Source organism: Siphateles boraxobius, unplaced genomic scaffold, assembly GCF_051911475.1.
Source record: "Siphateles boraxobius isolate OS27281-9 unplaced genomic scaffold, OSU_SipBor_1 130, whole genome shotgun sequence".
Taxonomy (NCBI): domain Eukaryota; kingdom Metazoa; phylum Chordata; class Actinopteri; order Cypriniformes; family Leuciscidae; genus Siphateles; species Siphateles boraxobius.
This window is the reverse complement of record NW_027508734.1, coordinates 45,428,398-45,439,659: the sequence shown is the minus strand read 5'-3', so window position 1 is coordinate 45,439,659 and position 11,262 is coordinate 45,428,398.

Here is an 11,262-nt window from a genome sequence, read left to right as displayed (position 1 = left end):
CACCACTAGATGTCGCTAAAAAATTCACAGTGCACCTTTAAAGATACATGGGTTTGTCACATAACCAGTGGCCTATTGCAAAAAGTTTCAGTTTCTACCCAGGTAAGTTCAAGATTAGTTTGAGCTAAGTTTTTTCAGACTCGAGAAGGTGGAATGGTTTTTAGCAGGTTTCAGTGCTATAGTAACTTACGCCTCATGGCTAACCTGCACCAGAGCAGATTTTATTCCGGGTTATTCTTGGTCAGGTAGTAAAGATCCAATAAAGCTATTCTTCCTGTATCTCTCATTCCAAATTAAATCAGTTTATTGTGAAAAAAATTTAGAGAAAAAAATTGCTCATCTTTTGCTGCCAATTATTTATATTTATATAATATTAATTTTAATTATATATATATATATATATATATATATATATATATATATATATATATATTATATTAATTGAGAATATTAAATTTTGCTTTTAAATTAAAATTACTCTCCATGTTTCGTGTGATTGGCTATTCGCTGCACGTGACGCATTTTCAGGTGCACAGACTTCACAGTTAATTGCAAACTCTGGGTTAAACCTGAGTTGACAGAATGTTTATACTGAGCATTGTGAGCCTGTTGAACCTGATGTAAACCAAGTTGGATTTATAGGGATTTGTCAACTCCAAAACTGTCTGTACACAAATTTCCAATGCTTCAGTTTGGAGGTAGAGACCCTAATTATGCTACCGTGTTAGTGTAGGCCTATTTTGAGCCTTGTTAATGGTATTAACTAGCTATTTTTATTTTACTTATTCGATGCCCCATACACTAGCGTTATAAGCTAATCTTTGGTTAAACTAAAACTAAAGTTAAAACTGGGTACATTCGATTACCATGAAAACGCATCCCAGAGAATGATCGACTCAGTACCCATATGTTATTTAGCCCTAGGTTCATTTTTGACCAGAATTGTTCTTTAAGGTGAAACAGTGTTTATTAAAAACAGAGTGTTGGGGAAACAGCGGGAACCAGACGATGGTGAGAGGATGGTGACTTGATGATAGATGATGGTGACTTAGCTGGCGATGACTGATGTGGAATCCCTGTGCAGGTGAAGAGGGAACATGATGACAGAAGATCTGGATCTGGATGACAGCCGGAGGACAGACAGGAGACTTGACGATCACAGGTGAGTAGAGCAGGTACGAATTCTGACTGTTGATGGTCGTCATAACAACGATACCAGACACTAAGGTGATGGTGAAGTATGTGTATAAATAGGGCAGTGTTGATGAGGGAGTGCAGGTGCACCGAGTCTGTAATCTGGTGATTTTGAACGAGTGAGCGGGTCCTTGTGATTGGGTGATGATTGGGGCTGTGACGGTGTGGCTGACTCTGTGACACAACCAGGGAATACACAGCATCTTGATCTAGTAGTGGTAACACGATGGCATTAAATATATTAAATGGCGCGCAATTTAGGTATGCCCTTTAAATACATGTTAAAGGAAAGAAATGTATTATTATAATTATTTTTAGTGAAATAATAATAAATACAATAACAAAATATAGCTGCAAGCAGCCATTGGGGGCCAAGCCCTAATGGCTGTTTTATTTTTTTGGCTTGTTTGGATATATGATTTTCAGTACTATGGTACGGTCTGAATCCGGAATCGAAAATCCTCGCAGATACCATTTCTTTCTAAAAAGAAACATAGTTGTGAGGCCTTTTCTAGTATCTTTGACAGAAAAGGTAGATTCAAGATCGGCCTGTAATTGACTAATTCTGTAGGATCAAGTTGCAGTTTTTTTAAACAATGGTTCAATCATAGCCAGGTTAAAAGTTTTTGGTACATATCTTAATGACAAAGACGAATTAATGATATTAAGAAGAGGATCTATGACCTCTGGAAACATCTCTTTCAATAGCTTAGTCGGTATAGGGTCTACCATAGATGTTGTCGATTTAGATGATTTAACAAGTTTAGAAAATTCTTCCTCTCCTATAGCAATGAATTAATCAAAGTTCTCCTCAGGGAGACTACAATGCACTGACTGATGCGATACTGTAGTAGACGGTTGCATAGTTATAATTTTCTCCCTGATATTATCAATCTTGTAAGTTAAGAAGTTCACAAAGTCATTACTGCTGTGCTGCTAGGAAACGTCTGGGGTTGAAACTTTATTTTTCGTTAAATTAGCCACTGTTTCAAATAAATACCTAGGGTTTTGTTTATTTTCTTCTAATAGGGTTGAAAAATAAGCAGATCTAGCAGCTTTTAAGGCCTCTCTGCACGCAATCATGCTCTCTTTCCATGAAATGTGAAAAAAACTCTAGTGTTGTTTTCTTCCAGTTGCCCTCCATTTTTCTGGCTGCTCTCTTAAGGGCCTGAGTGTGTTCGTTGAGTGACAATTGAGTGAAAAAGTGACAATTTTAACATGCTATATAAAAATATCTGTGGGGTATTTTGAGCTAAAACTTCACACACACATACACACTCTGGGGACATCAGAGATTTATTTTACATCTTGTGAAAAGGGCATTATATCCCCCCTTTAAAGTAATGTAACTTGCTGATTTTAGCTAGGTTTCTGTCAAACATAGCACATCTAGGTTATGATCTGTTTCATATCATTAACACTAAGTGATTTTGAAGAAAGGGATTGAATATTCAGTAACCCGAGCTTTATCATTTGTTCATCTCTATTATCTAAATTTTTTATTTGTTGAACATCAATTCAATTAAATTTTTACCCTTAAATGGGTTTGGGAGTTTTTTGTATTTGTATTTGTAGTTTAGCCAGTCTGTCTGCTTCCTGACCTGGGGCCCAGAATCAGATAGTCAAGGTTCAACTCTAAGACTATGTGCCATATTACTAGAGAGAAGAGAGGCACCATCCCATGAGGGATGAATACCATCTCTTTTTAACAGGTCAGTTCTGCCCCAAAAACTTTTCCAATTGTCTATGAACCCTATATTATTCTGCGGACACCACTTAGACAGCCAGCCATTAAGTGAAGACAGTCTAGTAAGTATCTCATCACTCCGGCAAACAGGAAGGGGGCCAGAGCATATTACAGCATCTGACATCATACTTGCAAGTTCACACATCTCTTAAATGTTAATTTTAGTGATCTCCGACTGGCGAAGTTGACCATCATAATTGCCGATGTGAATAATAATCCTAGAGAATTTACGATTAGCATTAGCCAGCACTTAAAAATGAGGCTTTGGAGAACCCGGAGAATTGCAGCCATTGCCTTATGCTGTTGAAGTAACTCCTGCGGCACCATCTGAAAGTTGCGTCGAGCTTGGCCTTTCTGACCTGGATGGGGAACACTGTGACCACGATGCGATACCGGTGCGTCCTGGGGCGTAACATCCCTCAACTGGGCTGACCAGCCCAATCCTGAATTCCCCGATGACATCTTTGCGGGAAACCTCCCGTTCGTCGATGAACCGGCCGGTTCCAGCGACGAGGACGACGCGGATCTTCTCGGGGTCTCAGAAGGCGAGGAGGCCATCCTGCCCTCTGGTGTTACCCAGGCTAAGGTCCCCGCGGCCTTACCCCAGTCCATCCTCCTGGACGTGTGTGAGCGAGCGGCCGCTTGCCTCAACATTGAGTGGCCAGCTCCACAGAGCGCCACCGACCAGGAAATGGACTTTTGCGATGGGATACTGCTGGGACCCTCTCCCGGCCCAAGAAAACTACTCTTCGCCATCCTCCCAGCGTGCGCAAAGCACAAGGAACAACTGGAGCAACCCGCTCGATTTAAAACACGGTCTCGCAGGCTTGGCCACCCCCCTCCAAGAGCTGCCCAGCCCATGTGTTCAGTGGACGTTGTGTGTTCTCCCCCCACATTCAGGGGGTCCATTGTGAGAAAAAGTGCACAAGCAGTATCAACACACCACACACACTTTGTTCCACTCACCCACTTAATAAAGGCTTCTGCCCCTGTGTTCCCCAACACAAAACACACATGTAACACTACAAACACATCAAAACAAACAAATCAAATGAATTTGTCACTAAGAGAGAACCTCTCTGCAGAGAGATAATTTTTCTCTGCAGAGAGAGCACATCTCGCTAAACCCCTGCATGCCATCCCTAGTTCGTGCACTAGAGGGCGCCATTGCGACATAAATGAGTTAGCTGAGCGGATCAGCTCGGGTGGGAACACTCGCAAGTTACGAGTCAGTTTGGCGAACTGTTTCAGCTCCCGAGTGGGTGATACGTACAATAACGCAGGGCTACAGACTGCAGTTTGTGAACCCCCCCCCCCCCCCCCACACACACATTTCAATAACGTTCTCTCTTCACAAACAGAGGAGAGTGTTTACATTCACATTCTGAAAAAGGAAATCTCTTCCCTTCTAGGGAGCGATTCAGGTGGTGCCCCCCAATCTGATAAATCAGGGATTTTATTCCCTGTATTTCCTGGTTTCAAAGAAGGACGGATCTCTCCGCCCTATTTTGGATCTCCAAGTTTTAAACAAACACTTGAGGAAATACAATTTCAGAATGTTAATGAATGGGCGACATTTCAGCCTGATACGCAAACTTTTCCGCTCTGTAACAGCGGCAATTGGTAGTTTGCTTGGCAGCTTTGCACCACTGGAAGAGCGTGGACTTTTAGGCACAGGGAACCCCTCTGGGGACGGTTATGATGTGGAAAGTTGTGACGACAGATGCGCCCTTAACAGGCTGGGGTGCCACCCAAAGAGGGCAGAATGGTGAATGGTTTGTGGCCGAGCAAACTACGTTCAGCGCACATACAGGTGTTGGTCATATAATGAGAATATCATCAAAAAGTTGATTTATTTCAGTAATTCCATTCAAAATGTGAAATTTGGATATTATATTCATCCATTACACACAGACTGACATATTTCAAGTGTTCATTCCTTTTAATTTTGATGATTATAACTGACAACTAATGAAAACCCCCAAATCTGTATCTCAGAAAATTTTAATATTGTGAAAAAGTTAAATATTGAAGACACCTGGTGCCACACTCTAATCAGCTAATTAACTCAAAACACCTGCAAAGGCCTTTAAATGGTCTCTCAGTCTTGTTCTGTAGGCTACACAATCTTGGGGAAGACTGCTGACTTGACAGCTGTCCAAAAGATGACCATTGACATCTTGCACAAGGAGGGCAAGACACAAAAGGTCATTGCTAAAGAGGCTGGCTGTTCACAGAGCTCTGTGTCCAAGCACATTAATAGAGAGGTGAAGGGAAGGAAAAGATGTGTACAGGCAATAGGGATAACCGCACCCTGGAGAGGATTGTGAAACAAAATCAATTCAAAAATGTGAGGGAGATTCACAAAGAGTGGACTGCAGCTGGAGTCAGTGCTTCAAGAACCACCACGCACAGACGTATGCAAGACATGGTTTTCAGCCGTCGCATTCCTTGTGTCAAGCCACTCTTGAACAGGACACAGCGTCCGAAGCGTCTCACCTGGGCTAAAGACAAAAAGGACTGGACTGCTGCTGAGTGGTCCAAAGTTATGTTCTCTGATGAAAGTAAATTTTGCATTTCCTTCGGAAATCAAGGTCCCAGAGTCTGGAGGAAGAGAGGAGAGGAACAGAATCCACGTTGCTTGAAGTCCAGTGTAAAGTTTCCACAGTCAGTGATGGTTTGGGGTGCCATGTCATCTGCTGGTGTTGGTCCACTGTGTTTTCTGAGGTCCAAGGTGAACGCAGCCATCTACCAGGAATTTTTAGAGCACTTCATGCTTTCTGCTACTGACCAACTTTATGGAGATGCAGATTTCCTTTTCCAACAGGACTTGGCACCAGCACACAGTGCCAAAGCTAGCAGTACCTGGTTTAAGGACCATGGTATCCCTGTTCTTAATTGGACATCATGTGCTCGTACGCTGCGACAATACCACAGCAATGGCTTACATTGATCGTCAGGGTGGTGTGCGCTCGTTGAAACTCGCTAGCTTTTGGTGTGGAGCAGATGTTTTTTCCTGTTGTTATGCGCGACTCATGTTCCAGGCATTTTAAACAGAGGGGGAACCCACTCTCAGAAGATTGGCGTCTCCACCCTCAGATAGTGGACATGATATGGATGAGATTCGGACAGGCAAACATAGATCTATTCGCCTCGGACAAAAACTACCAATTGCCTATGTTCTTCTCGCTAAAGGACATGGATGCACCCCTCGGGGTAGATGCACTGGCCCGAAGTACTGCTGTATGCTTTTCCTCCCCTGTGCATGATAATTCCCACACTGGCCAGGGTGAGAGAGCCAGGTCTCTCATTCTGATAGCATCCAGGTGGCCCAAAGCACCATGGTTGTTGGAGATAATCCCTCTATATGCCCAGCAATGGCACCCAAAGCCCCCCCCCCCCCCCCCCCCCCCCACTGTACAGACCTATTGTCCCAAGCGAACGGCGAGATTTATCACTCACACCCGGACAGAGTGGCTCTCTGGGCCTGGCCTGTGAGAGGTTTCCTGAATGCTTCCCTGCTTTCACATTGGAGGAGTTAGAGCTGTCCGCTTTTCACCCTCCACCTTTTTCCTCTATGGAGGATCAGAGGCTGAATGCTCTGTGTCCTGTCCATGCCTTACAGACATATATGGCCAGGACCAGCACTTTCCGGAAGAGCGACCAGCTTTTAATTCCATTGGCGCACCCTCACAGAGGGAGCCCCATCTCTCCCTCTGTGCAACGCCTCTCACATTGGCTTGTGGATGCTATAGCTTTGGCACATGAATCAAAGGGAGTGCAGCCCCCAGTGGACACCAGAGCTCTTTCCACATGGGGCTTAGCCACCTCTTGGGCTTTGTTTAGGGGAGTGTCACTGCAGGACATCTGCTCTGCTGCCAGTTGGGCTTCTCCTCATACCTTTGTGCGTTACTACCGGCTGGATGTCACCAGAATCTCGGTAGCACATTCTGTTGAAGGGGTGGGATCTTCTTAGCCCTTCCCTGCGACCCCCCTTTTTCTTTTCCAATTACCCATTGAAAGTAAAAGAACAGGGTGAATGGGCAGGCAGGCCATGTACATTCCTATCACCCAGCAAGCATTTACATTCCTTCCTGGGTGTGTATATATATATATATATATATGCTTGAAAGACGCTCAATTTATCGACTTAAGCACGGCCGTATACGCAATACTCATTGTTGCTCGCTATTCCACTGCTTGTCTCGGCGAAGAAGGCGAAGGCTTCGTATAAGGGAGTTCAGCGAAGATCCGAAGATCGTTGCTGAAGGAGATAATTCTGAATCCATGCCAAAATCGAGCGTCTTTTATAGGCAGATGCCCCGCCCACTCTGGCGGGCTCTGCATTCAGCATGGCGGGCTTCGGACCGTTTAATTCGCCGAGTTATGCCGCTCTGCCATAGGTTCGTGCAGTTACCCGATGTATCGGTTTACCGATATTTTTCCCGATATTTAAGCATTTTCCCATAATCGGGAATCGGTTTTGTAATATCGGATTTTCCGATAAACGGCCCATCTTGTGGCCGTTTTGAGAATTCTGCCATTGCAGCCCGCGTCTGAGGAGATCAGTCAATAACAACTCTGTGCACAGGTAAAGTATATGTTCTACTTGCTTTGCTTTAATTATTCAACTTTATTTAACATAACAGACATGCATGCAGAAATGAGATTTGGGACATAAATGCCTGATATAGTTTATTTATGCAGCTTGGTTCTAAAAAATTGAGACGAACTCATTGAGCCACGTAGCGTAATCTGTCATGTCCTTCCCCAATAAAGACGTAACTTTACATGAATTAAATAAAACAGACATGAATGAGTGCATGTTGAAAATAAAAGCGCTGAATTTAATTCTCTATCTGTTGTATTTGCTACTCATTAGTCTCGAAAAAAAAGTTCGTTCATATTGCTGAGCACTCACTGGGTTGATGATCAGGAATGCTCAAGCACGGCCACTGAATGAAACTTTTGACAAGATTATCTTGTTTAAACACCCTAGATTATATTATCATTTACTACATAGCAATTATTTCGCTAATATACATCTAAATATACCGCTTTGTGGAAATTAATTATTTATTATCTGCACTCGCGATCGCGGTTGAGTAACGTAGGCTATAGCCTAATGTTATAGTTATGTGTAAATGCATAGATAAACAGCACTTTGTCATAAAGCATTTCATGATCTAGACCGACAAAAATATTAATAATTAAAGCTGCTATAGCAGCATTTAGCGGTGTTCAAGCAGTTAAGGCATTTAAGATTTTTAACCACACAACCATCAAAAGACATTAAGTTTTATGCAGCAAGCAGTGGCGTAGCGTCTGGGCCAGCAAGCATTTAACCACTGACATCATAGATGGAATAGACCTTGTTTTAGCATGATTTACCATGTTCCAGTATGATTTACCATGAATGTAGCATGATTTACCATAGTTTACCATTATATACCAAGTTCTAGTATGATTCACTATGATTTACCCTCTTCTAGCATGGTTTACCACAATTGAACATATTGTAGTATGATTTAGCAGTTTACCATGATTTACTATGTTATAGGATGATTTATCATGATATACCACATTCTAGAATGATTTACCAGGATTGTAGCATGACTTACCATGATTCATCACATTGCTAGCATTATTTATTATTTATGCAAACGATTGAACTTGAATAAATTAATTGATTGTTGATGTTACTTATTTTCATATGCATTGTTTTAAAAAAAACATTGTATTATTCCGGCAATAAAATACAGTTTTGTTTTCTATGACTTGGTTTGATTCCATGTATTTTTAATGGCACGTTTTTCATATTAACTAATAAAAATGCTTAAACACATTTTGTTATAGCTATAGATATTTGAAATCAATGGTAGGTAAAAAAAAAATGCTTATTACAGGTTTCCCATTTAAAACGCAATTTTAAGTTTTCATTTTAATCATATAATTTTATTGAAAAAAATTTCTCAAATGTTTACTGTTCATGTTTACTCAATAATGCATGCTTACACACAACACACACACACACACACACACACACACACACACACACACACACACACACACACACACACACACACACACACACACACACACACACACACACACACACACACTTTTGGGATGTTATTGTGAAAATCTAATTTAGTTTTATATAGTTGATAAAATCTAATTTAGTTTAGTTGAATATTTAGGTAATATAGTTTAATAATATTAAAGTATATTACCAGTCCATTATAATAATAATAAAATAGCTTTAAGAAGTAAAATGACCAGCAGAGGGCAGTAGAAGACCACTTATTGGCTCACTTTCATTTTAAACTGCTTGGTTACACATTTATTCTTCACTAAAGCAAACCAGTTTTTTCATGTTAACTCCATAATGCATGCTTACACACACACACACACACACACACACACACACACACACACACACACACACACACACACACACACACACACACACACACACACACACACATTTGTATTGTGAAAATCTCTTTTAATGGTATATAAGCATTTCACATATTTCTTTGTGATGTAATAATATAAAACTAATTTAAAAAAATAGCTTTTAACATTTGCTTGTAAGCCAATGCTGAAAGCTGATAAAAAGATTAAACATGTCTAATACTGCTGCTCCCTCTAGTGGACAACAGTGGTACTACAGCCTATAGAGTTGAAATGAATGAATGGAAATTTTGTTTTTCACTTATATCTAGGGAACGAGAAAGTGAAAAAATCTGAAACTCAGAACTTAAATAGAGTCCGAGGAGCCCTGTTGAACGAGACCATCCCGAGGTTGGTGGCCGATCGGGGCCCAGAGTTATGCTTCTTTAAATACATATCTTTTGGGGCTTATATCTCGGGAATGACCAAATCGCCCCAAACTCGAATCGAAGCTAGGTGAGGACGGGCTCTTTCCAACAAGCTATCCCACAATAATCTAGGTGGTCTAGGTCGGGAGTTACAGCCGTTCAAAGTCGGGGGTCTCTCGGATTAGCGATCTGCGGGGGGGCGCTCCCGAGGCCCGCGACGCTAGATTTCGATCAAGGCCCAATAGAGGACCTTACCATCAAAATTTGAGCGCACAGGGACTTTCCGTTTTCGAGTTATGAGTGAATTTATACTGGGGGGGCGTGTCTATGAGTTATGAGAAATTTAGTACTTTTGGTTGCTGTAGCGCCACCTATGGGCCAATCGGGGTTATACTCTGATAGGTTCTCCCCAAAAGTGTGGCCTACCATCTGGCCGAGTTTCAAGTCTCTAGGCCTTACGGTTTGGGCTGCACGATGCGTTTTAGGTTTTTTTTTTTTTTTCAAATAGCAATTACAATAGGTTTTCAGCACTTCGTGCTTGAACACCTAATAATAATAATAATAAAAATCAGTACAAATACAATAGGTTTTCAGCACTTCGTGCTTGAACACCTAATAATTAATAACATACTAGTTGGAAAATGCAATGATGTATATGCTGTTTTGTTTGTTACTTTCCTGATGTTATAGGCTATTCCAGCTAATATTATTCAGTGAATTAATATTACCCAGTGAATTATTCCTCACTCTTAGTTTAAACCTATTAAACGGCACATAAACCTTCTAAAACTGTTTAAAATGAATTACATTTCTGCAAAGGTGATATGACTCCCTTGTCAATTATTTTTTCCATATGAAAACATTATGCTTTTAACATTTATTTAGCCTATTGTTAACATTGTTGCTGCTGATGCTTATAAATGATATGTATAATTTAGATTATATTTGTATTTTTTATACAAATATATTTGTATTTTTTTGTATTTTTTAGATTATATTTGATTATTATTGTTTTTATTGTAATTTGATTAGTTTACCATTTATGAAAACAAATAAACATATCCAAATATGTTAGAATAGTTTTTGTGCTTTATTTTTTACCTCATCAAAGCTTTTATTTTTAAACAAAGACACTTAGTAACAGTGCACTTTATTTTTTGGACTCAGACCCCTCTATTTATTTGTGTATAAATATAAAGGTTTTTTTTTGTATGCAAGGAGGGAGTGATTGTTATAAATAAAATGGTTTGTTCAGTTCATTTGTGTTGTAATAATTGTGCCAAAAACAGAAGTATAACAGTAAATAAATATCAGTTCTGCATATCGGTTATCGGGGCACATACACATGCAAATAATCTGTATCGGTATCGGTTATAAAAAATCAATATCGGTCGATCACTACCACTGACCAGCCAAAAGCGTGCGAGTAAGTCTCAGCACTATGCTGGCTGTGCAGTAGCACTGTGTTATTATTTAAAAGGCTTCAGTATTCGGAGA